General features: G+C 48.2%; 1 protein-coding gene across 19 annotated transcripts in view; it reads left to right on the top strand.

Moving 5' to 3' along the window:
• Positions 1-632: 632 nt before the first annotated feature.
• DRC4 (dynein regulatory complex subunit 4) overlaps positions 633-27195 on the top strand; it is a 59997-nt gene continuing 33434 nt past the window's right edge. The window contains exons 1-10 of one of the 19 annotated variants that reach the window (XM_077891225.1): positions 633-1095; positions 4621-4708; positions 8143-8237; positions 8652-8706; positions 11620-11690; positions 11777-11842; positions 12387-12491; positions 20191-20316; positions 25948-26246; positions 26526-26595. The gene's annotated coding sequence lies outside the window, so the exon portion shown is untranslated. Of the gene's footprint in view, positions 1096-1236; positions 1650-1834; positions 1918-4620; positions 4709-8142; positions 8238-8263; positions 8419-8651; positions 8707-11619; positions 11691-11776; positions 11843-12366; positions 12492-20190; positions 20317-25947; positions 26247-26525; positions 26596-27195 lie in introns of those variants that run through there. The other 18 variants (XM_077891229.1, XM_077891221.1, XM_077891214.1 and 15 more) reach the window with 18 other exon arrangements.

Below are 27195 nucleotides of genomic sequence, written 5' to 3' on the forward strand. Positions count from 1 at the left end.
TCTGGCTGAGCTTTTCACCCACTTCAAATCGTCTTAACACTTCCAATTTTAGGTCGAGGGTAATTGCTTTCCGTTCCCTTTTGGTACCTGGGATGACCGATGCATTTAGGGACCTTTTCCCAGGCATCTTTGCCTCCAAGCTGTAATAAAATCACAGCAGTCTCACGTGCAAGAAGGCCCGTAGCTACAATACGCTCCCTTGCAAAACCTGGGAGAGAAACCGGGGCTGCCAGGAGGCGCAGGCAGGAGACGTGACAAGGTCACCAAAGGCCGTCCTGGCCCCCTTTCTCAGAAACGGTGTCTTATTCCCGATTCGAAAGCAGACAGCATGGGCCTCTGATGTCAGAGTTCCCAACCCCCGACAGCACATCTGCGGGAACATTAAAAGCGGCGTGGGTCGCCGTGATCCAGAAAAACAACAAAACCCCGTGAAGGGGCGACAACGCTGCAGAGCACACACCGGGTCGCTGTCTTTGTGGAGGAGGCGCAGGAAAGCGGCAGTTCCGCCGGTGGGCGGCTCCTGAGGGGCACCGCAGCCGGCGGGCGGAGGGGGGCGGCGTCCGGGCGGGGCGGCCGGTTGGGGCGGGGGACGGAGCACTTCCGTGAGCCGCTTCGCTTGGAGGACCCGGGAGATGTGTCCTTGGCGGTGCCCGACTTAAAGGAGGTGTGGGGGCGCTGGGTACCCTCGCGGCATCTAGCCCGCGGCGGCCGCCGGGGGTTCTGTGCTGTAGGGAAGACCGCGCGCGTGTTCCGATCCCTAAAAAGTCCGAGGCTGCGGCGGATAGTCACAGAGCGGTCCCCAGCCGGCGCCGCGTCCTTACTGCGCACGCGCGACGCCGCCGGAGCCCGCGGGGACCCCCTCGGAGACCCCCTCGGAGACCCCCTCGGGGGTGTGGCGCCACTAGGAAGGGTTTGTCGCTGTTTTGCGCGTGCGCGCGCCCGAGCGCCGGAGCTGCCTGAGGTCTGGGGCCGGGCGTGTCTCATCGGCTGGTGGCGGCGCCAGGGCCCCTGGTAGTGCTCTGGAGATGCGGCGGTGGCCCGGGAGGCGGCAGGACGGCCAGGACAGGCGCGAGGGCCCTGGGAACAGCCCGGCAGGTGAGCGGGGAGGTTCTGCCCGCGGGTGTCGGGCGGCGGGGGCGGGGGCGGCGGCGGCGGGGGCGGGGGCTGCGCTGGGCGCCGCCATGACGCCATCCGGGTGCGCCGGCTGTCGCGCGGTAGGGGCCGGGGGTGCATCCCCTCTCCGCCGGGCGGCCCCGGGACACGGTGCGCGGCCCCCCGCCCCCGAGTCCCTGCTCTTCTCCCGTCGGCCTCCCGTGCCCTGCGCCGTGCGGGCCCCCTTTCTCGCCTCCTTTCGCCGCTCTCCGCAGAGCCCCGCACCGAGCGACTTGGTCCGAGTCGCCCTGCGCCTGCCGCCCGCCGTGTGTTCCGGGCGCCTGGTGTTCGGCCGCAAGCCCGGACCAGATCTGATAACGGACGGGGATCCCTGACGCGGCTTTCGTTTGCGGACCTCACTTCCCACCACTCTCATAACCGCGGATACTGCCTGAGGGCTTCCGTGCCAAGGGCTTTACAAGAATTGTCTCTTTTTAAGTCTTAAAACTGTCCTGCAGGAAAGCGCTGCTATAGCCCTGTTTTATAGAAAAGGAAATGTAAGTCCAGAACTGGCCAGGGACGCCCCTCACCTTGCAGTTCTGTTCCGTCCTGCTCCAGTGCCTTCACTTTTAAATACTTATGTGTTGTATACCTTCCCTGGGGTTAGATACTATGAAATAGAATCCCATGTTTTATGGCTCTATTTTTTCCTTTTTTTTTTTTTTTTTTTTTTTTTTTAAAGATGTACTTATTTTAGAGAGAGTACAGCAAGGGGAGAGGCAGAGGGAGATAATCTTCAAGCGGACTCCCAGCTGAGCGGACAGGGTGAGTCAGGGCTCCATCTCAGGACGGGTGAGATTCTGACCTGAGCCACCCAGGTGCCCCTGTACTATTTCTGTATTGATTGATACATCCCAGGATGCAGTGATCCCATTGCCTTAATTTTTTTCTACTGCACAAATGTGGAGTTTCTGAATTTCGATCCAAGAAAAGTACCTTTGTTTTCAGACAGTAGTGAGAGAGGCAGGATTCTATGGATTCATTTTCTGTCTTGTCTTCAGTAAGGAACTTTTCTCTTTCATCCCTTTTCATTTTGGAGATGGTGCCAGTCAGTTTTGTTTCTAGAAATATGGATGAAAACAGAGCCTTTCACCTGTGGCACCTCAGCTTTGCAGAAGGCTGTTCTGGTTGTTAACACACAGTGGAAGTCAGATGGTACAGCAGTCACTGAACTTCCATGGGCCTCTGGTTTTAATTAAGAAGGAACTTGGATGATCTTTGAGGTTTTTTTTTTTTTTTCCCCCCCCCAGACTGAGTCATTCATCTGTTGAGAATCAACAAGCTGGCGATATCATGGTGAACAGGACAGGCAAGAGCTCAGCCCTGTGGGCTGCTCTCTTGTATTTATAAGCTGAGGGGGGGGCTTGCAAAAGCTGGAGAAGCTGTCATAAATCTGCTTTATAGTTAAAAGATGTACCCTAGAGGTTAACACTCCTCAAGGGAAGCTTATGTTCCGGAAGCTTCCCTGCAGTTATTTTCTTATTTGGTGATCTTGCTACGCTATCCCTGCTGTGCAAGAGGAGAATGAGACAACAAACAAGTCATGGCACATTAGGTGGTTCTATGAGGTGTGAAGGATAAGGAAGTAGAACAAGGGAAGTAGAAAATGAAGAGAAGGGAATGGAGAAGGATATATGCCAGTTATTTTAGGTGGGCTAGTTGAGTGCTGGAGGAAGTGAGTGGTTGGAGTAGGTTCAATCTTGCCAGCAGATTGAATAGCCAGTGCCTGGTGGATTTGCATTTATGTGAATTTGAGACCCCAGGATAACCTGATTGATAATCAGACTGGAAGAAAAGGAGGGTGGCACTTTGCCTGTTGAAGGGAATCTTGCTGTGACCAACCTCACATCTTGGCTTTCATATGCAAAGACCAATTTAAAAAGCTCATCTAAACCAAACACCAGAACAGATGGTAGACTGTCTTGGAGTGCTGCATCTGACCTGATGTGGTTTGCTAACCCAAATCAGAAAAGGATTAAGTCATAAATTGAAATAAGAGAATTGGATGTTTTATCAAGTTTCGGAGGCCTGAACAGCAGTACTTAGCACCTCTAAGACTGTAGGCCACGAGCACTGCCTTCTCTGGGGTGGTGCTGCAGAAACCTTGGGAGGTTTGGTTTTTCCTCAGACACCTCCAGCTCCCACTTGTGTTACTTCAGGCACTCAGCTCTCTAAACTTCTCCACCTTTGCAGTGAGCATAGTAACACCTACCTTCTTAGGACAGATGGTGAGGATTGGAGGAGGTGACAGAGGAGCATCTACTCAGCTGGTGCACCCCCCCCCCCCCCCCCCCGCTGTTTATCTTAGTCTAGGTTTCCTGTTACAGCAACACGCCTTCATGATGTTTTCATGGTTTTATAATTCCTTCCACATCAGGCTCTGGTCCTGTTATACAGGGTGACATGTTGCAGCAGGGAAGTTTCATTTATGGTGCAGAAGTTCTAGGATCTTCATCACCCTTACTGACTGCATTTCCTTTCTTTAAATCTTTTTTTTTTTAACTTTTATTTATTTATGATAGTCACACAGAGAGAGAGAGAGAGAGAGGCAGAGACACAGGCAGAGGGAGAAGCAGGCTCCATGCACCGGGAGCCCGACGTGGGATTCGATCCCGGGTCTCCAGGATCGCGCCCTGGGCCAAAGACAGGCGCCAAAACCGCTGCGCCACCCAGGGATCCCTGCATTTCCTTTCTGAGCTTCCCTGTTTTGTTTGTATTTTGTTTCTCCCTGTTTTTTTTTCCCCCCCAGAATGAATGAATGAATTTATTTAGAGAATGAGTGGGAGGAGAGGCAGAGGCAGAGGAGAGAGAATCTCAAGCAGACTCTGCTGAGCACAGATGCAAGACTCAGTCCCAGGACCCTGAGATCATGAGCCGAATATAAGAGTTGGATGCTTATCCAACTAAGCCAGCCAGGTGCCCCTTTCTTTTGTTTGTTTTCTTTCTAACGGCTTTTGACCCATAACAGTGAAAAACCTAACTTGCTCTGTCCTTAACTGGTGTTAAATATTGTTAGCTTATGGGGAAAAAACGGCATTTTCTTCTTTGAGGATTGAAGAAAATACTGGATCTGGAAAAGTGCTTGCCTTCTTTGGCTGATCAAAGATAAATTATAGATAGTATCGTTTGGTTTTGAAATTTCACAGGGCTTAATCTTAGAATCATGTTTGTTTTTGAGGCTGTAGTAGTTTCAGTGACCAAAATTGCCTGAGGCAAAAAATGGTTGTAGAATTGGAGGAGGGGAGGTATTGACAGCAATAGCTGTAAAAACTCTTTATGAGTTTCTGCGGTGAATTTAGTTCCCGTTTGTCCTTTTTGAATCATATTTTAATGGGATGTTTAAGCGGATAAATAAAGGCAACAAGTTTACACTTCAGGCCATATCCTTGTCCCTTCCCACCTCTAATACTGCTATAAGAAAACGCCCCATCAAATTGCAGAAAAGGCTAATCCTCTCTCCCCTTTCAGTGCCTCCAGGGGATTGCATTCAGCCGCTGGCTCTTCTGGGGAAGACAGACATCATTTTCTCAGTGGCTATGTTCAAAACCACCCAAAGGTAGGTATTTTTTTCCTACATTCATTAGTATAATGGTCACTGGAACTGAGTGAGCCTTTCTCAGTGTTTCCTCCATAGCAGGGGAACCAGGGGACAGGGTGTGTGTTGACTCAGGATGCCCTATGCATCCCCCTTGTTTGCCTTCCATTTTGAGCCACACTTTAAGCTTCCCATTTCTGGATCACTACACCTTCCCATTTCTGGATCTCCATGTCTTTATGGTTTTGATATGACTGTGGAAGAGAAACTCTTTCAGAAGGAGGTTTCTAGGTGAATCTGTGTTTCTACACATTTGAATGCAAGCCAAGCTGAGCCTCATGTTTGGAAAGTAGAACAGGAATGATGTGCAGGATGCACTTAGCTTGAAGCACATCTGCCCCTCATAGCAGAATTTAGGAGTGTGCTCACTTCTCTCTGTCTCTTTGGAGACTCTGTGATGAGGCTTGTAAGTACATGTTGTTTGCACAAAGCATGAAGTCAGGAAAGAAAACTGGTTTCTCTCTTATTCTCTTTCCTGATCTGACAGTATGGCTGTTTATGTGCATGTGATGTGTGCCTTTACAGTGCTAGAGCCTCATCATTTTGTCCTTAAGGGTTTGAGAAATTCTTTAAGAGTAGAAGAAACAGAGACTTAGAAAAACCAATAACTCTAAGAAGAGGTACTAAGGTCCATTTGACAAATCAGACTTTCAAAGTTTTATGTTTTTTAGACATTCACTACTTTTGGGATTAGTCTCCTTGGGAGGTGACAGCAGGCAGGCCAGTGTGTGTGTGGTGTTGGCATCCTCTTTCCTCTGCATATCATGGCCATCTTCTGCCTCACAGTTTGTTAATGTGGACTGGTGAAGTATTTATCAGGTGTGTTTCTTCTATGAAATGTCCAAGCAAGGAATAGGAAGAGACCCATAGAAGTGTGTTAGGAGGTTTGTTTACATGCCTCACTACAATAGAACAGTTCTTCTGCAAAGCTTATGCAGATTTCCACTCTCCTGTAATATTTTTGTCCCTTCCTGGGTCACCTAGGCCTTTGAGCTTCCATGGCTTTTGTTTGGGTTGTTGGAATGGCATGCACGTGAAGGGACAGGACTATGGCTTGTTGGTCCTAGGACTTGCTGGGCTTCTTGCTCAGCCCCTTCCATTTACTGTTGTTGACTTACTTTGGAGAAACATGGCCATGGATGGATCACTGCCTCAAAAGCCTCTATGAGACCATTTTTCAAGTTTTGAGTTAGTTTCCTAGATTCATATGGAAATCTTGTTTGTATCTTCCACACTCAGTACTCCATTTCTGGTCATTAATGTGTATATGTGCTGCGATGGGGATGGGGGTTGGGGGAGGGGTGGTTTCCCTGCCATGCATTTTTGGGACTCCAGCAGGGTGTCCCATAGTTTAACCCAGTTCTGACACTATATACCTGGAATTAGCATCAGATTCCACAGACCCACTCTATCCTGAAAGACTGCCTGTACTCCCCCATTCCCCCATACCCTCCCTTCAGATGCCAGTTCCATGTCCAGGGTGTCACCTGTGCTTCTGTCCAGCTGTAAATTGGTGGTTCCCACAACCCCCTCTCCTTGAGTTCAATTGATTTGCTAGAGCGACTCATAGAACGCAGGAAACCAATGTACTCACTAAATTACCAAATTACAAAGGATATTAAAGGATATGAACAAACAGCCAGATGAAGAAATATGAAGGGTGAGGTCTGGAAGGGTCCTCAGTAAAGGACCTTTTGTCCTCTTGAAATTTGGCATAGAATGTGAGTGCATTCTTGTCCACCAGCCTAGAAGCGCTCCAAATCTTGTTCTTTTGGATTTATATGGAGGCTTCGTTGTATAGGCATGATTGATTAAATCATTGACGATTGGTCATTAATTCGGCCTCCAGCCCCCTCCTTTCCCCTCCCCTGATGTTAGGAGTGGTGATGAAAGTTCTAACCCTCTAATTACTTGGTTCTCCTGGCAACCGGCCTCCATCCTTAGAGGTTTTCCGAAAGTCCCCTCATTAACACAAAACTCAAATGTGGTTGAAAGAGTTTTGTTATGAATAAGGACAAAATGTCCCTTTACTACCTAGGGAATTCCAAGGGCTATTGGAGGCCTGGACCAGGAGGGCCAAATGTATACTTCCTAGAAATGGAATATCACAGCGGTCAAACAAAGCTAAATGCCTGGTAGAAACCGTGATAACAATTACTCGCTTTCGTTCCTCCCCTTGTCATTTTTGTATGTGCTAAAAAGCACCTCTTAGAAATTTTAACTGGAAATGCACTTGAGATAGTTACATGGGGAGGGGAGTTTTTCTTTGGATATGTACAGCTTTCTAGGACTGTTCAAGCCTCCTGATCCTCAGATTATACTTGGAGGAAATGGGCCATTTAATCCTAGGTGGACATGTCCTGAATCAGACCCATCTCCTCCCATACATATTTTGCACCTGACAGAAGAGTGGGGTTGGGGTCTTCAAGGGTGTTTATGGGGCTGGATTCAGTCATCTAGTCTATGGGTCACAATATTCTAAGGACAAGGGGGGATCATGCCCAAGAGTGGGTGACATGCATTATGGTTTTCTTGGGAAGCTGAACCTTTGTAGATAATCCACCTGTGTGAGCCTGTCTCATTGCTTGCTTCCTTCCTTTGCCCCATTTACTGGCATGGAAAGGTGCTCGTTCCATAACAGGAAGGAGATTTGCTAGTAGGCTCAGGTTTCAAGCCAGAAAGGTGAAATTTGAAGAATTTTACATGTATTGGAAGCTACTTCTCAGCGATATCTGTTTTTTCCTCCAAAAGGGTGAGTTATGCAGGGCAGAGTATTTGACAGCATCAGAAGTAAGAGTGTACAAAGTTAAGTGCCAGCTATGTAAAAGTAATGCCTCCAGGATCCCTGGGTGGCGCAGTGGTTTGGCGTCTGCCTTTGGCCCAGGGCGCGATCCTGGAGACCCGGGATCGAATCCCACATCGGGTTCCCAGTGCATGGAGCCTGCTTCTCCCTCTGCCTATGTCTCTGCCTCTCTCTCTCTCTCTCTCTCTCTCTCTTTCTCTGACTATCATAAATAAATAAATTAAAAAAAAAAAAAAGTAATGCCTCCTGGGTCATGCCTGGCATGTATATACCAGTTGCTGGTGATTTTGTGGAGATTTAATTGTTTTAAAATTTCTTCGTGTCTGGGACTGTCTGGGTTGACATGGTCTGGCAGTCTCCACCACTCTGAGCTGTGCCCTGACCTGAGAAGGGCACAGCAGGCTTTCCTCCTACCCTACAGGGTGAGGTGATGCTATGTTTCAGCCTCTTTCTTTCTTGTCCCCTCTTTACCTCCAGAAGACTCCAGTAGTAGGAAAGTGTATGTTGGGAGGCATTTTTCTGTTCTCTGAATCCTCTTTTTCTGGGAAATTGTAATTACTGTTTTCTCAGGTCAGACTTTGTTTTCTCTTAGGAACTGGTGAGCCAAAGGAATGCTGGACCTGGAGCAGATGGAGGCAAGAGAGGGGAAAGCAGAGAGACTTTGCCTGGTAGAGACAGATACAGAAGGTTTGTGGACATCTGAGGACCAGACCCAGTCAACCTGTCACTTCCCCAAGGTCCTACTTGGTTTGGAGCAAGCTGATTCGAAGATCCTGAGAAATGAATTCAACTTAAAAAATATGGCGATAAGAGATAACCCCAGAAATGTGGGCTCTTTGAGGGTATTCTGCTTCTCCTGGGTGGTCTGGTGACTGGGTGGTCTGGTGAGCAGCTGCTTTTGATGTATTCATATATATCACATGGACGCCTTTCCTCTCAAGGGCTGGCTTTGGTTTCACCACACACAGAGGCCGCATGGTGGAATGTGAGGAGGGAGCATTTGGAGAGATGATGTCTTTCATAATATCTGAAAAAGGAAATCACTGTTTGATAAAGGAACCACCCTTATTTAACCATAAAATGTGTTCTCTTCTCCCACAGAGGGAGTTCCCTTGGGATGACAAAGGTGTCCACAATCTGGCTGCTTTGGGGGCAGGTATTGGCATGGGGTTTTCCTACTTCTATTTTTGAGATTCTGGGAAGGAAATCACCTGGAAGCACTTGCCATAGTATTACCTGGTGAGAGGTCTAGGGACAAAAATTTATAATCTGTCTACCCCGGAAGGAGCTGGTACATGTGATGATGTGCCCATGCATGTGGTCTGCAAGCTTAGATCCTTAGCAGTCCCAACCTTGGGATACGGATAAGACACAGTTTTACTTTTTCTAGTAAACGAGGTCATGCTCACTTTCTTGCTGAGTGAGCATCCCATTAGTATCATGGCTTAACTTTAATATTCATTAGATTTTTTCTTTTAAGGCTTAGCTCTGTTTATCTTTAAATTATTATTTTTTAAGATTTTATTTATTTATTCATGAGAGACATACAGAGAGAGAGAGGGAGGGAGGGAGTGGCAGAGACACAGGCAGAGGGAGAAGCAGGCTCCATGCAGGGAGCCTGACATGGGACTCGATCCCAGGACTCCAGGATCAGGCCCTTGACTGAAGATGGTGCTAAACCACTGAGCCACCTGGGCTGCCCTTTATCTTTAAATTCTAATCTGATATCTGACTTAAAGTTTTCCTCCTAATGTAGTCCCACCCTGCTGGCTGACCCTGAGCAGGGCAGGACCATCAATATCAGGCTCTGTGTTGTGCTGACAGGGCCTTCCTGGCTTGTCCTTGTGAGTAGTTGAAGTTGGGAGAAGTGTTCCTCAGGCTTGAGTGTAAACTCCTATAGGAGCAGAGGACTTGCTCACTGTTTGCCTGTTACCCTAGGTAGCATACTGTTAAGATCTGGGCCTCCTTCTGTATGATGATGTTTGTAGAAACCCATGGTTTCCCACCAGGGTCTATGGCTGAGGCCATCGTTTTCTGCCCACATGTCTGTCCTCAGAGAGGCCCTTGCTCACTACAGGGAAGGGGAATGGCTGCTGCCAGCCTTGTCTCCCGAGGACCTGCCTTCTGAAGGAGAGGGAAAGGGTAAGACAGGGATCCTCCTGTGTCTGCATTCTGGACAGATCCCAGAGTCCCCTCGAGGTCTGTTTATTTTAAAGCATAGCCTGGAGGAGCCCTGAAGGATGAAGTGTTCCGTCCCTGTCTCACCTCATGTGGCTCTGTGCTTGGTCCCTGTGGGACACAGTGTTGGCAGACTCTTCCCTGGCTCAGACCAAGCACCTGATTCAATGCACTTAGGGAACTTTCATGAATGCTGCACTGTCTCCCGGCCCCCTCCTGAGTTGTTGGGAGATCACTTGATGACATCTTAGGGTGTCCCAGAAATACGTAAACTTGAGTGCAGCCACTCCTGAGCCTTTGATGCATTTCCAAGTCCATGGCCTGGAACAGATAGCCCTTTGTTAGGGTCTTATTTGGGAATAAAAAGCTACAATATCTTGAAACTTAAGTAGCAGTCTTTGTTTTAAAATAGCTTAGCTGGGGCGCCTGGGTGGCTCAGTGGTTAAGCATTTGTCTTTGGCCCTGTCTTTGGCTCCCGGGTCCCTGGATCGAGTCCCGTATCAGGCTCTCAGGCTCTCTGCAGGGAGGCTGCTTCTCCCTTTGCCTCTGTCTCTGCCTCTCTGTGTCTCTCATGAATAAATAAGTAAATCTTTAAAAAAATATTTGGGAAATAAATAAAAGTATAAAGAAGGAACTCGCCATCCTGCACTAAGCAAGTTTGAGTGTTTACTGTGGCCCTTCCTTTCCTGTTTTGAATGCATCAATGTGTGCTCCTTCATACCCTGTATCTCTGGCTTCCCTATGTTCCCAGGAGATAGTGGACTGTGTTGGAAAAAATAAGACAGGTCACCTGGGCTGTGATCCAGAAAACAAGAGATTAGAACATGATAGAAGCTGTGAGGATGCCCCCAGCTCTTGTCTCATTAACGTGAGAGTTGTTGGAGTCTTGCCATCTGGGGATTCTTTTGCAGAAGAGAAGCTGAGATGTTCAGTTTTGTTTCGTTTCGTTTCTTTCTTTCAATATTTTATTTATTTGAGTGCACTAGCTAGAGTGCACCAGCAGTGTGGGGGGGAGGGTCAGAGGGAAAGGGAGAAGCAGGCAGGAAACCTAATGCAGGACTCCATCCCAGGACCCTGGAATCATGACTGGAGCTGAAGGCAGATGCTTCATCGACTCAGACACCCTAGTGTCCCTGCCTTTTGGATTTTTTTTTTAAAGATTTTATTTATTTATTCATGAGAGACAGAGAAGTAGGCTCCATGTAGGGATCCTGATGTGGGACTCGATCCTAGGACCATGCCCCTAGCCAAAGGCAGATGTTCAACCGCTGAGCCACCCAGGCATCCCTGTCTTTTGGATTTTAAGACAGTGTGCAATCTTTTTTTTTTTTTTTTTTTTTTTTAAGATTTTATTTATTTATTCATGATAGTCACAGAGAGAGAGAGAGAGAGGCAGCGACACAGGCAGAGGGAGAAGCAGGCTCCATGCACCGGGAGCCCGACGTGGGATTCGATCCCGGGTCTCCAGGATCGCGCCCTGGGCCAAAGGCAGGCGCCAAACCGCTGCGCCACCCAGGGATCCCAAGACAGTGTGCAATCTTAATGTCTGGATATACCAAATTTTAATTCCTGAATTGGAATAAAGTTCAGTTCCTGAATTGGTTTCTGTTTATTACAAAATAGATATATAATATACCAAATTTTAATTCCTGAATTGGAATAAAATTCAGTTCCTGAATTGGTTTCTGTTTATTAAAATGGAAATAGGTTCATACCCCAGGCTAAAAGTGTTCAGGTTAATAGGAAAACAAAACAGATCTGTTCTGCAGACTGTAGGCTGAGATAGAGCTGAAGTCTATGCTTGTAGAACGTGACTCGGCATGGAGGCCTGTGGTTTGTTGCCGAATGCCCTCTGTGTTATCTCTGCTGTTCTGGTATCTTTTTTTCTTAGGTGGACTGGCCGGAAGTCGTTAACAGTTGGTGTGTGTGTCATCCATCCCTGGCACTGGGATGGCATCTGAGGTGAGGGGTAGTTCAAGGCTGAATGTTTCTGCCGTAGGGTTTTGGGGGTTTTTTTCCATGTAAGGTGTAATTTTTTGTTTTTTCAGAAGAATGCCTCTCCTGGTTTCACTACCCAATAGCAACCCGTGTGAAGGTGATCATTTACCATGTTGGTATGTATCAGTAGCAGTGCTCCAGGTAGGACATAATCCCTGTGTATAGAACTCTTAACTGATTCAGTTTTGTCTCAAAACTGTGATGTGAGAACCATGAGCCAAGATGTAGGGGGGAACAATACGAGGACAAAGTTTTTGGAGCTTGTTATACTTTTTTTTTTAAACATATTTTTTTAATTTTTATTTATTTATGATAGTCACAGAGAGAGAGAGAGAGAGAGAGAGAGAGAGCGAGGCAGAGACATAGGCAGAGGGAGAAGCAGGCTCCATGCACTGGGAGCCCGACGTGGGATTCGATCCCGGGTCTCCAGGATCGTGCCCTGGACCAAAGGCAGGCGCCAAACCGCTGCGCCACCCAGGAATCCCGCTTGTTATACTTTTATCCAAAACCTAAAGCCTGCAGCTTTGTGGGGCCAGGACAGAGGCTCCACTCAGGCTTTGCTGGAAGAGCACCCGGGGAGAGGGGCAGTAGCTGTGGGGGAGGGCAGCCTTAGGCTGCCCTCACATCTTGGTTTCTGCAGAATTTTGTGTGGTTTAATAGCAGCACCGTTGACACCTTTGAGCAGAACCTGGATACTGTTCACTGGGAGCTGGGCATCGTTCCCCCCAAGCAGGCATCAATGGTCTACACCACTGAGAGCGACAGGTAAGTGGCAGGGGCTCCAATCTGGGGCACCTGGATCCGAACGCAGAACGTTTCAGTGCTTAACCAGTTTAGGAGTGTGCTTCCTTTGAGCATATTGTAGGCATCTGCTAATTAACAACGTATAGTAAAAAAATAAATCTGTTCTGTTGTTTTTGAGGAAAGAATTGATTAGGAAAACATTTGGCGAGGCAGCCTTAAAAAAATAATAGGCTAGGTAGGGCTTAGCTGTAAGGAGGCTGTATTGGGTCTGCTGGGTAGCCATCCTCCCCACACCACAGGCCAATTCCAGGTGAAATTGGACAGATAGATGTATGTGGGATGAGAACCTCGGGGTTGGAGGAAGGCTGAATGCTGTGTCCAGGCTCTGACATGTTTGTTTTTTAAGATTACTTATTTGAGAGAAAGAGAGCACCTGCATGAGTGGTGGTAGGGACAGAGAGTGAGGGAACAGGCCAAGCCGACTGGCCTGACTTGGGACTAATTTGGGGCCTGATCCCAGGACCCTGAGATCACGACCTGAGGTGAAGTCAGCCACTTTGCCGACTGAACCATCCAGGTGCTCCCAGGCTTTGGCACATTTTTAAAAAAAATTTTTATTTATTTATGATAGTCACATAGAGAGAGAGAGAGAGAGAGAGGCAGAGACATAGGCAGAGGGAGAAGCAGGCTCCATGCCGGGAGCCCGACGTGGGATTCGATCCCGGGTCTCCAGGATCGCGCCCTGGGCCAAAGGCAGGCGCTAAACCACTGCGCCACCCAGGGATCCCACTTTGGCACATTTTTAAAGAAAACTAATTCCTTGTATAACAAAACTAGAGTTGAGAGTAGTCTGCTTGTCATAGCCCTTCTCTCAAGGGAACTGAAAATGGTTTCCTTGGATCTTCTAGCTCTTGTTTGCGAAGCCTGGCACCTACACTTCTTTTAGTGGGCATCCTTCTCTATGCTGTGAGGAGAGGCCCAATGGGGGCTGGGTGTGGCGAGCGTGGAGGGGCCCCCTCTTCAGTTCTGGGGAGACAACTACCAGGGTCTTGAAGAACGATGTGGATGTGTAGTTTGCAGATGCAGGTGGTGTAAAGAGACCAAGTTGGGAGATTATGGAATTTGTGAATTTCCTGAAGAATGAATCCCAAGCAGTATCAGGACTTAAGAACCAGAATTCCAAATGTATTTATTTATTTATTTTTTAAATTTATTCATGAGAGTTACACACACAGAGAGGCCAAAGACATAGGCAGAGGGAGAAGAAGCAGGCTCCATGTAGGGAGCCTGATGTGGGACTCGATCCCGGGACATAGGGATCACTCCCTGAGCCAAAGGCAGATGCTCAACCGCTGAGCCACCCAGTCGTCCCCCAAAGGTATTGATTTCAGAAAATATCATAGTGCTCTGAACTCCAGGTCCAGGCCAGAGATCACCATGGTTTAGTGTGGACCATTATGAGACCACTTAGCTTTTTGTACAGATTGTGTATTTTATTTTATTTTATTTTATTTTATTTATTTATTTATTTTAAGATTTTATTTTTTATTTATTCATGAGAGACACAGCGAGAGAGAGGCAGAGACACAGGCAGAGGGAGAAGCAGGCCCCATGCAGGGAGCCTGATGTGGGACTCGATCCCCGGTCTCCAGGATCACGCCCTGGGCTGCAGGCGGCGCTAAACCGCTGCGCCACCGGGGCTGCCCCAGATTGTATATTTTATTAATCAAGAAGAAGTAGCGTTTGCCAGGGCAGAATGGTGAAGATCCTCTTATCAGATTGAAACCACAGTGAGTTTACTTTTTTGAACTGTGGGACTGTAGAGCCCTAAGAATAGTACAGACCCATGTGAGACGTGTGTTTGGTCACTGAAAGCACAAGCTCATGCCTTTCGTTTAGAGGGTAGTCTTTCCTTCTAATTTAGTTCCAGTGATCAGACTCTTCTGTTAAGTGTCCTGCATAAAAACCTCTTGTTGTCTACAGTTTGTTCCTCTGAATGAAGTGAGAACTTAGAAGCAAAGCAAACTGAGTGGAGAACCTTCTATATTTTTATGATTTTTTTCTTACTCTTGGAGTTTTCTCACCTACTCACATTGACAGTTTTTTGTTTTGTTTTTAGCTATTTTCCTTTATTGCTTTATTATCTAAAGCCTTCAACTTAGTTTTTGAAGGAGCAGCCTTTTTCTTGCTCCCTTTTTATTAGTTTACATAATGTTAAATTACATAATTAAAACAGCAAATACTTGCATAAACAGGTTTGGGGTCAGATACAACTGCTTCATGGTAAACCCTTGATCCTGTTGGGGATAGAGGTGTAGTGTGGGTGTGGGTTAAGCTGTTCTATAAGAGGAAATGGAGCCATAGTAATTCTGACTGTGGGATCTATCTATTGGTCCCTTTCTATGTCATGGACCCTCTGAAGGCCTGACAAACTGGGAGTCCTTTTCCCAGAAGGATTTGCATCTTAGAACATTGACTCACAGACCCATCAGTCATCCCTGGACCATGGACCAGCTGAAGAGCTCCTAGAATAGACTGTGCTTAGTGCACAGACCTTGCAGGAGCTCTTGCTTTCTTCAGCTATTCCCTGTAGGGTGGTTGCCACTGAACAGTTTATTCTGCATAATAGCAACAAGTTAGGGACCACTGTGAGCCTGGGGACTAGAGATGGGTGGTGCCGTTTCTGTTCTGTAGTCTGATGAATGTTAGCTAGAAAGGTGTGTGTGTGTGCACTCGCGTGTGAGACAGAGGTAGGGGTTGCTCTTGGGCTCTCAGTTGGAGATTGACCAGCACCCACCCCAGTTGCCATTCACCTGGGCTTTACAGTTGGGTGCTACAGGGGGCTTGTATGTACTGGGAAAGGTGGGTATGATAAACAGTAGGCAGGGCAGGCAGGTCACCTGAAGTGTGACTGCCCTCCCCCCCCCACCGGCTGGTTGTGGGCTGGGGTGGGGGTGGGGGCTCTCTCTGTCATTCTGTGTGGTGCTAAGGATATCAGGGACCATATGGCTTTTTAGCTCCTCCTGGGTATGAAGTTCGATGACTTAGTAAAGTGATCTATATAGTATATGTGGACATATGTACCCAGGATTCCACTGCTTCCTCATCTATAAGAATTGGCTGTGTGTGTGATCGGTCACACAACTGGTGATGGATCCACGGTGAATCCCACATCTGTATTCATGGAGACGTGGAGTCTAACACCATTTTGTGAGTTTGAGTTTTGTGACTCCCTCTCCCCTACCTTTGTGAGTATTTTGTTTTTGTTTTTAAAGACTTAAACAAAAAACAAACCTATGGTCTCCTTTGAGGTAATTAGATGCTAACCCACACCCTTCACTAGAGATGGGATAATAGATGCTCGCTGCTTTATTTTTTTATTTTTAAAAGATTTTATTTATTCCTGAGAGACACAGAGAGAGGGGCAGAAACATAGGTAGAAGGAGAAGCAGGCTCCCTGAGGGGAGCCCAACGTGGGACTCAATCCCAGGACCCTGGGATTATGCCCTGAGCCAAAGGCTAACCACTGAGCAACCCAGGCGTCCCAATGCTCTCTGCTTTAAATCTCTTTTCAATTTTCAGGCGTAATGGTAATCCATAAAATGAACATTGAGGTGTGTTACCAGAATGTGAATTGGTGATTTTAAACCTTAAGCCAGGATAGGAAAGGGCAAGTCACAGACAGGGAAACATGGTGCCAATGACCACAGATAGGCAATGCCTGTTCAGCAGATGAAGCACACGGGTCAGCGTTTCTGTTGTTGAGACCAGCTAGCTGTGAAGCTGTACAGACTGACTGTGGCCTAAGATCTGAGGGATTGGGGGGAGTGTGAATTGGTGTCAATATTTTGTAGAGCAGTTTGACAGCAACTTAAAATAGACATTCAGACCCTTTGATCCAGCAAGCCCTCATCCTGGGAGCTTTTGTGAAGAAATAACCTGCTTAGCTGAATGGGCTTTCATATGTCTATAGTGTTTGAACTCTTTATGGTCAGAATGCATTTATTTTCTAAGCAGAAAATATTGAAAAGAAAACCTCAGACTATGGTGCATCATCTTAGGGATTCTTGTTAGTGATGCCTAGAAGTCACCTTTTTTTTTTTTTAATTTTTTTTAAAAACAATTTTATTTGTTTATTCACGAGAGACACAGACAGAGAGGCAGAGACACAGGCAGAGAGAGAAGCAGGCTCCATGCAGGGAGCCCGACGTGGGACTCGACCCCGAGTCTCCAGGATCATGCCGTGGGCTGAAGGTGGTGCTAAACCGCTGAGCCACCCAGGTTGCCCCACCTGTTTAAATAGAAAATGGGACTCTTTTGGGGTTCTATCTGTCCAGGAGTCCCCTTTCTGTTTCAGTGAGCCATGCTCACTGGTCCTTCTGGTACTGGCAAAACGCTTCTTGCCAAAGCAACTGCAGGGGAGACCAAAGTGTCTTTCATCACTGTGAGTGGGTCAGAGCTCTTCAGAATGTTTGTTGGTGTTGGGCCAGTAAGGGTAGGTGGCTGCTTGCCCTTGAGTCAGCCCCAGGTTTTGTGTGGACCCTGGCAACATGCCACGAATGTCAGATAAGCTTTGGGTTGCAGAGGAAAGACTTGGGTCACACTCATTTTTGTCTTCATACCAGAAACAAAACCAACTCTCTGTGGATTGCTATTTCAGTTTCATGACATGTTTGCAATGGCTAAAAAAAAATGCTCCTTGTATCTTATTCATTGATGAAATTGATGCAGTTGGCAGGATGTGAGGCCAAGGGTACTTTAGAGGCCAGAGCAAGCAGGAGAGCATACTGAACTAGATGCTTGTAGAGATGGATGGTGAGTGGATGCCACCAACAACTGCTGAGAGCAGGCTTGTGTTGTCAGCACTGCCAGAACTCATGTGACCCTCCTCCAGCCTTTTGTTTCTGTAAACTCCCTGGGTGAGAATCCCTGATGGTTCGATTTTTAGGAAGGCTGCTTTCAGGCAGACTTAGTGAAGAAAGCTATGTCAGATCAACACAGGACCCCAGTACTCAGTGATAAGATGAGGGGCCAATGCACCCCACCCCTGCCCTACCATCAGAAGGGCTTAGCAGAGATGCGGTGGTGAGGTCCTCTTGGGGAGTGGACCAGGTAGATGGGAGCTCCTCCATCCCTCCTAGCATAGGATAGAACCTGTGCTCCTTCCTCTCTGAGCCTCTCTTCTGCTGCCATCCCTGACCCAGAATCTCATGGGTGCCCAGGCCCACTTCATGTACCAAAATAGCTCTTTTACCTCCCAGTTAAGACTTTTTCTCAGTGATTCCAGCTGAGTGTGTCTGATAGCTTGTTAGATCTGCTGAGGCTTTAATGGAAACATCTAGGCGTTGATGCCAATTTTCCAGTTTGGAGAAGCTTTCACTGGGCCTGTGGAAAGTTTTGATCTTCATTTTGGGGTTGCCAAAGAGTACCCTGGGTTTGGTGATTGACTAGGAGGACTCCCAGGACCTCAGGTGTGGTCGTACTCCCAACTGTGACAAATGACAGACACAGAGCAAATTCTGCATAGGGCAGGGTGCAGTCCAGGGAAGTCGGCTGCAGCTTCTTTTTTTTAATTTTTTTTATTTTTTTAATTTTTTTTTGGCTGCAGCTTCTTTGAGGAGGAGGCAGGAGGGCACTGATGCCCCTGGTGTTGAGCTGTGACAACACGTGGGCGAATGGCTGACCACAGTTTTCCCTGGGGGCTGGTCACGTGGCACAATTTGCCTAGTATGTACCAAAATCCCAGCCTTCCAGGAGGAAGGCAGGTGCTCAGCATAAACCACACTGTTTGCAGAAATAGTTTAGGCATAGAGAGCCCTTCTTATTGAGGAACAGTGGCGACCCTCCTCAGTCTCCCAGAGTCATTTGAGGGCTGCCTTGGAAGCAGACCCTGAGAGGATGAATAATTAGGTCTTCTGTGTTAGTTTTTTCTTATTCAGACCAAAACATTTCCAAAACTTTCTATTATACTTAGTATTCAACAGTGATTCTAATTAGATATCATTCTGTTCTGATATCTTAAAGCGTTGATGGGGAGAACATTCTGAGAGTGAGGGGGTGGGAGCACCACCCCTTCCTCTGTTGGGCATCCCTGTTCTCTGCAGCCCTGACTGCCCTTGACCAGTCCAGCTCCCTGGGCCCTGTGAGTCCAGCGGAGCTGAGTCAATGGAGATCCCGACAGATGGCTGGGGAACTGACACAGTGCGGCCAGTGGGAGGTCTCCTTGCTCCCTAGGGCAGGGGGGGAGGGTGTATGAGGTAGTCCAGGCAGTCAGGCATCAGTGATGAATAAAGATGGCAGTCTACACCCTGAGACCAGGTCATGGAGATCCCAGTTAGCTGAGGAATGTCTGATTATTCTGATGGACATGTGTCTCAGCCAGAGCAGTGAGGTCTGTGAGAACCAGAGCCACTAGTGTGCTATTTGGTTCCTGCCTGTGAAGGGTCGAAGATAAGGGGCTATCAGCCAGCCCTGGGCATGAACGTCTGCCCCACTAAGGAACCTCTGCAGTCATTTTGGAGTAAGCAAAAGAAGTGCAGAGCCAGGGCAGGGCTGCTCAGGGTGGCCAGTGGACCCGGAAGGATAGGCAGGTGTGCAGAAAGAGGACATGTTCTCAGGACCTTAGGAGGAGAGCTAGGTAGGAACACAGTCCTGTCCTAGTGGACACCAGCCTGAGCCCTCTCCTTGGGCTCACTTGCTTCTCATGTCCAGGGTTCAACTCTTCATGAACATTGTGGTGCTGGCTGGCATAAACTGCCCTGACATCCTCTACCCAGCCCTTATACAGCCTGGCCAGTTTGACTGCCTGATTTACATGGGCGAATATGCCTGTCACTTTGGCATTCAGGGTTGGGTCTTCATGTCCTTGTGTTAAAGATCAGGTTAGGGATCCCTGGGTGGCGCAGCGGTTTGGCGCCTGCCTTTGGCCCAGGGCGCGATCCTGGAGACCCGGGATCGAATCCCACATCGGGCTCCCGGTGCATGGAGCCTGCTTCTCCCTCTGCCTATGTCTCTGCCTCTCTCTCTCTCTCTGTGACTATCATGAATAAATAAAATCTTAAAAAAAAAAAAAAAAGATCAGCTTAGATCATTATCTGTGTATTTGGAGGCAATTTCTTTTGATCAGGCTCCTACAGCAGTTAATGTTAACAACATTTTGAGAAAGTGGAAGCTCACGAATGCCCTTGGTTGTTGCCAGTCCCTGTCTCCTGGCGATCCACTTTTGGGAGTAACAGATGTGTCTGGGCCCGCAGAAACGTCACTTCAGTCCATACAGGTTGGAGTGATGTGACAGATCGTATTCTTCACTTCTTGTTTTGGTGAAGTGTTAAAGAACAGAAGAGCTCACCTTCACCTTTTACTTGGACAGTGGGCATCTGCATCTTTGCTGGCATTTTCCATTTGTGAGAAGGCACCCATTCTGTGTGGACTTGCCTGCTGCCCAGGGTGGTTCTTGTCTTGCTCTCTGTCAGGTTACAGCCCTGGGAACGAGTTTGAGGTTGGTCGGTGGCAGCATAGTCAGGAAGGTGTTTTACGCATTCAAGAGCTGAGTGTACATAACATTTGGGGTATTTCTGTCATTGCTCCCTGGCTCTAGTCGAATAACTGAGTGTGAAAGACATAGCTGGGAGAGTGCCTAAAGCCTCAGACTGTCCTTGTAGATTTTGCGAAGTGGCATTAGGTGACCCTGTTCTGGCCATCTGTGTCTCTCTCTTGATAGGCCCCCCCATCATCACAGGCAGGTCCACTATCTTCACGGTCTACCTGCACCCACTGAAGCTGGATGAGAGCCTCTGTAAGGACACCTGGGCAAGAAAGCTCACGGCACTCCCTTTGGGCTTCACGGGTGAGTGTTGGCCAGACTGGCTCTAGCCGGCCTGGATGGGAGGTACATATGATTGGTGGATGGTTTCTGCTTGTGCTGCTCAGTCCTGGCAAGTGTCCACCTTTGTCTTTAGAACTTTGAATCTGTTGAGGCAAATCAAAGGCCTCAGAGAGGATTAGCCCCAAAGTGGATCTGTACCCATTTGAATTTCTAGTTTAATTCCGTTTAAATGTGGTAAGTTTTCACTGCAGAGACTTAACTAACGTCTGAGGACAGACCTACTGAAGTGAAGAGCTGTGCTACATTTTATTGGCTTGGGCTTGAGCTCCCAGTATGGGATCTTTCTTTGCTTTTCTCTTTTCTTTGTGATAAAAACCCAAGGTCCTGTGCTAGGAAACTTGTTTCCCTACCAGGGTGGTTTAAACACTGGCAGTTTAGGCTTTTCCTGGCAGCTTCTTGCCCAGCAGCCCTTTGGAGGTCTCATGATGACTCTGATGAGCTGTTGGCCACTGCTTCTGGAGGATTCTGCTGTGTACGGTGCTGCCATCTCCCCATGTCCTGCCCAGTGCTGGGCAAGGGCTGGGGGTCAGATCACACACGGGAGTGTATATTTGTCGGCTACAGGGTGATGAGTGAGGCGTTCTCACCCGATCCAGCTGGTACCTGAAGGACCTGGTCTGTTTCCTGCCAAGAATGCGCTTTCTGCTCTCTTCCTTTGTGACTCCTACATCCACTTATCAAAGTTAAGAAACTAGAATAGGCCTCCCAGACTCTGTTCTTCCCAGGTTAACATTAGAGGCTGCCCATCAGCAGGGATGACTCGGTGGGATGATCCTGAACTCCCCAGCCTCAGCCCCCATGGGGTCCTGAGGAGGCTGCTTCATGGGACTGCCCTCTTGTCTCAGGCTGAGCCCATGGATCCTGCTGTCCCTGAGAGGCAGATGCAGCCTTTGTGAATGTCAGCATTGCAAGGATAGAAAATGGTTTGTCTTCACACACAGAAATGTACACGGGATTCTTTTTTTTTTTTTTTTAATTTTTTATTTATTTATGATAGTCACAGAGAGAGAGAGAGGCAGAGACATAGGCAGAGGGAGAAGCAGGCTCCATGCACCGGGAGCCTGATGTGGGATTCGATCCAGGGTCTCCAGGATCGCACCCTGGGCCAAAGGCAGGCGCCAAACCTCTGCGCCACCCAGGGATCCCCACGGGATTCTTAAACTAAAAAAACTTTTGACACTTTTTTAAGAGCCACAAAAGTAAGCATTAACTGTGGCACTCTGATGGTTCTCTCCCTATCCAGCCCTCCTCTCCATGTGTGTGGCAGGCCCCTATGTGGGCGATCCAGGCATGGATCCAGGAATAAACCTGGTGTTCCTTAGAAACCTGACGTGTAAAGTTCTCTTTTGCCATTTTTGCTCATTCTTGGCACTATAATGTAGTAATGAAAGTGAAAGAGAAAAGGGCATTTTAAAACTTGGCTAATGAGTCAATGAAAAATGATAAAGTAGGGGGATCCCTGGGTGGCTCAGCAGTTTAGTGCCTGCCTTCGGCCCAGGGCATGACCCTGGAGTCCCGGGATCGAGTCCCATGTCGGGCTCCCTGCGTGGAGCCTGCTTCTCTCTCTACCTCTCTCTCTCTCTCTGTGTCTCTCATGAATAAGTAAATAAAATCTTTAAAAAAATATATGACAAAATATGCAAAGAAATGATAAGTGGTTCATTCACAGGAAAAAATGGACAAAAGGGGGCAGCCCGGGTGGCTCAACGGTTTAGCGCCACCTTCAGCCCAGGGCCTGATCCTGGAGACCTGGGATCGAGTCCCATGTCAGGCTCCCTGCATGGAGCCTGCTTCTCTCTCTGACTGTCTCTGCCTCTCTCTCTCTCTCTGTGTGTGTCTCTCACACACATCTTTAGAAAAAAAATGGACAAAAGCTGTCCCCAAGGTAGCACAGATGTTAGACTTAGTAGGACGAAGACTTAATGTCCGCTCTCATAAATGGACCAGTAGAACAAAATCCAGAGTGCAGATTGCAGATGCAAGCCTGTATGTACATATTTGCAGAGCTGATTTTTGTCAGGGATGTGAAGACCATTCAATGGGGGAAGGACAGTCTCTTCAACAGAAAATACTGGGACAATGAAATTGGACCCTTGCACTTTTTGAGTTAACTCAAAATGGGTAAAAGACCTGAATTTGAGAGCTAGAACTATATGGTGCTTACAAGAAACCATGGGAGGCCAGATCTTCAGGACTTTGGACTTGGTAGTGGTTCCTTAAATACGACACAAGAAGCACAAACAATAAGTGGAAAAAAAAATTGGACTTACCAAATTAAAATCTTTTGTGTATCAAAGGATACCGTTGAATAAAAAGTGTACAAAAAAAAAAAAAAGGTAGTGTACAGAATGGAAGAAAATATTTGGAAATCATGCATCTGATAAGGATTTAGAATCCAGAACATAGAACCCAATTTAAAAATGGGCAAATGGACATTTTTCCAGAGATAGTATACAGATGACCAAAAAGCACACAAAAAAATGCTGAATGTTGTTATTAATTAGGAAAATGCAAATCAAAACTACAACAAGATAGCACTTCACACCCACCAGGACAGCTATAAAAGACAAAAAGGAGTTGGTAGGGACATAGTATAGAGACACAGGACCCCTAATACGTTGCTGGTAGGAGTATAAAATAGGCTGTGAAAGTCAGTTTGGTTGTTCTTCAGAAAGTAAAATACAGAGTTATCATATGACTCAGCAATTCCACTCCCGAAGAGAATTAAAAACATGTCCATACAAAGACTTGTACATGAATGTTCACAGCAGTGTCATTCACAATAGCCAAAAGGTAGAAACAACCCAGATATACATCAGTGCATAAACGGGTAAACCAAAGGTGTATACATATAATGAAATATTATTCAGCCATAAAAGAAGTGAAGTATTGATAACATGCTGCAATATGGATGAACCTCCAGATGTTATACCAAGTGAAAGAAGCCACACACAAAAGGCTTTGTACAGTGTGATTCCATTTATGTGAAATGTCCCTAACAGGCAGATCCAAGGAGATAGTATAAGAGTGGTTGGCTAGGATGAGTACTGGAATTAACCACATCAGGCAAAGGGTATCTCTTTCCTTCCCTCCCTCCCTCCCTCCCTTCCTCCCTTCCTTCCCTCCCTCCCTCCCTCCTTCCCTCCCTGCCTCCCTCCCTCCCTCCCTCCCTCCCTTCCTTTTAGAGATGTATTTATTTGAGAGAGAGAGTGTGCACAAGCAGAGGGAGCGGCAGGCAGAGGGAGAGGGAGAAGCGAGCTCCCTGCTGAGCAAGGAGCCAAATGTAGGGCTGGACCTCAGGACCCTGGGATCATGATCTGTACCTAAGGTAGGCTCTTATCCGACTGAGCCACCCAGGCGCCCCAGGCACAGAGTATTTTACATAGATGATGGAAGTGTCTGAAACTAGGGTGCTAATCACATAACTTGATAAATTTACTAGAAGTCTTTGAAATATAGAAGATGGGTAGGTTTTATGTTAAATAAATCCTACCTCAGTAAGTTGCATAACCAAAAAACTGGCCCAAAACAGTGGTGATTGACAAAGCCGTTCCCTAGTTTGGCTCTGGTTTCTGTAGTGGAGCTTTTCTTGTAATACACAGTCCCGGGCACTGATGTCCACAGTGTTTCATTTCCTGGGTCAGGTGCTGACATTTCTAGTGTCTGCAACAAAGCAGCCCTGATTGTCACCCACCACCTGAGTCCTTGTGTTCAGGAGAAGCACTTTGAGCAGGCCTTTGAGAGGGTCATTGTTGGTGAGCAGGGCAGTCCTGGAGAGGTGGAGGGCCTTCTAGCTCTCAGCTTTGGCAGGCTCACCTTGGGGCCCCAGCTTTACTTTAGGAGACAAGAACCACAGACAGCTTTCCAAACCAAAATTTGAGACTCAGGAATCTGCCAGCAGCTTTCATTCTCTGTGTAGAGCTACATTTAGAATCTCAGACAGATGGGGCCTCTGGGGCAGTGGATCAGGTCCTGGTTTGAAATGCTGATTGCAGACCAGAGGTGAGGGGTTCCCTAGGATCTTCCTTGTGGAAGCCACGAGGACAGTCCTCTGAAGGTAGGGGTTACTGATCTGCATGTTTCAGCACAGCAATGGCTCCCTGGCCTCCTGGCTTCAGCTCAGCAGTTTAGGGAGCTGCAGTTAGCAAGTTAGGGTCTCTGGAGTACCCTCCTGGGGACAGAGATCAGGAAGGTGTTCCTGTGGCCAGTGGCTGCTGTTCATGGTCAGCTCCATGGCTGTGAGAACCAATAGCAGGTTAACAGTGCTAACCGTTTGTCTTTAATGAAATATAACATGTATAGACAAGTGTGGAGTGTTGGGTAGCCCAAGATGTCACCACAGCTTCTAGAGGGCTGTCCTGGCAGCAGTGGTAAAGCTGGGCCCAGGGTGAGTTGTTGTTACTGTTTCTGCGTACTGATAACTGCCTGTAAGCTATGGTGTAGGAGGGCACTGGGAATCACTCCTGGGCTCCAAGCTTCTGGTGTCACTTAGCAAGCCACAGAACATACCTAATCATGCTGGTTGAAAACAAGCCTCCTAAAGCTGTCTGCTGCGTGCAGATGCATCAGATCTTTACAGTTGGGCGGTAGGGTTTCTACAGAGCAGAAGGCAGCATAATGTCTGGTGTGGAAAGACAGGCACCAAAGTGGGCCTGAGCCGCATCTGTGGAGCAGATAGACTGTGAGTCTGTACTGGCTGAGCAGAAGCTCCAACCAGCCCCCAACTTTCCCTGAGTGGAGGGTGGGGATTTGCACCCACTTCCCAGCTGTCCATTTCTCCTCTGCCTTTCACTGGCCTGGGAATTTGATGTGTAGGCCTTGAGAAGATGCAGGTCCTGCAGCTCAGTGAGAAGGCGACCGTGACCTACCACAAGGCCGGACATGCTGTGGTGGGCTGGTTCCTAGAGCATGTGAACCCTCTGCTGAATATTGATCTCTCGACCCTTGGCTTCCAGGCCTGGGTGTTTACCTTCCCCAGGTGACTGTGTGGCCTGTGGTTGTGTGGACACAATACATTCAGTGGCAGCCCTTTTACTTTTCAATGAACGTAATGGTTTGGAATTTGGTTCAGAAGATTGCTCAGGGGTGTGTAGCAAAGTGCATGTGGGGGTGTTGGTTCCAGGTAGGATCTGGATGTCAGCCACCTGACACTTTTCCTCACTCCTAAGCTTTGGACCCAACAGCATGGCTCTTCCAGAACTTCTTTGGGACTGATAGGATGGAGGTGGTTTCCATGTTAATCTTTGGGGTGACCCCACCCAGACCCACCTAATCCTGGGTGGGCCCTAGGGATCTCCTCTCCTCCCATGCCCTTGTGACCAGTGGTCATAGTAGGACGAATTGGTCTAGGATGTTCCAGGGGTGAGACCTGGAGGGGGCGGGGGCAGGAGCATTGTGTGGGGATTGACCAGGGCACTGCCTGCCTGTATCTTACAGCATCTGTCACTATAGCTCCAGGGCAAGGGGCTCGGCTACATCCAGTGCTTGCCCAGGGAGCAATATCTGTACACGTGGGAGCAACTGTTTGACTGCATGTGCACTATGCTGGAGGGAGGGTGGCTGAACAGCTGTTTTTTGGGCACATCATCACAGGGGCCCAGGATGACTTGAGGAAGGTCGCCCAGAGCGCCTATTCCCAGGTAAAGGGCAGCCATCCTAGTGGGGGGCTCTGCATGGCTTACCCCCAGCTCCCTACTTCCCGATTGTGCAGTTTGGGATCAGCAAAAAGCTGGGCCAGGTGTCCTTTGACTTCCCCCAACAAGACGAGATGATGGTGGAGAAGCCATACATTGAAGCCACTGCCCATTGATAAGGAGGTACAGCACTTCATCAGCCCTGCCTCTGAGTAGACACTGGACCTGCTGACCTGGTGCTGAGAGCAGGTGGACAAGGTGAGTGGGGTGCTTGGGGCACTCCCATCTTCAGGATGTTTGGGGGTCTGGGGTTTGTCTTAGCAGTGCCTGCTGTTCTGGAAACAGCAGAGTGACCGGCAGCTGTGACTTCTAGATGGGCAGGCAGCTGCTGGAGAAGGCAGACTGGTGGGGCTGCTGGGGCCTCTGATGCCTTCTATGGGTTTGGTTGGTCTTAGAGCATGGAAGGGCCCAGCCAGGGAGCTGGAGTTCGGACTGGACACCTAGGGCTCAGTGGTGACATCCCTGTTTGCTCTCCAGCTCACCGCCTGCCTCCCAGAGTCACGAGAGTCACTCCAGTAGAGAAGTGTCAGCCACTGTCTTCGGGCTGGTGAGTGGGTAGATGTCTAGTTGCTCCACCCAGCTGCTCCTTGGGGCATCCTGGAATGGGGTGGGGGTTGGGGAGGTAAGGGGGTGGCTCCACTTGCTGTCCCCTACAACCTCTCCTCTCTGCTTGGCCAAGACCAGACACTGGGATTTGTTTAAAAATTTCTGTATCATTTGTTATGTTTGCCTCAAAAATAGAATTTCCAATGTGGGACAAGCACTTTCAACTTCCATTGTAAAATGTGCTATTATTGAATTTTTTACATCTTCAGAGCTCACCCTGTCATGAAGTCTGCACTAAACCTAGCCTTTGTTAGCTGAGCTGCTTGGGGACTGGCCAGGGTCCTGTCTTTGAGGCTCCCTCTGCCGGAGGTGAGGGTGGTGTGTGGTGTCCAGAACCTGGGGACCTGTTCGGTTTGAGGCTTGGTGCATCCCCTCTCTGGGATCCAGGGCATACCTCAGCACACTTGGATGCTCCCCAACCCCTACTGTTTTCTGCCTTGGATACCCTTGTGCTCATTACCCCCCTGAGTTTCCTCAGCTCTTTCCTTCACCCCCTCCCCCTGTTTGGGCCACCTGGGCACACTCTTAAACAGGCTTTGAG

This window comes from Canis aureus, chromosome 3 (assembly GCF_053574225.1).
Source record: "Canis aureus isolate CA01 chromosome 3, VMU_Caureus_v.1.0, whole genome shotgun sequence".
Lineage (NCBI taxonomy): Eukaryota > Metazoa > Chordata > Mammalia > Carnivora > Canidae > Canis > Canis aureus.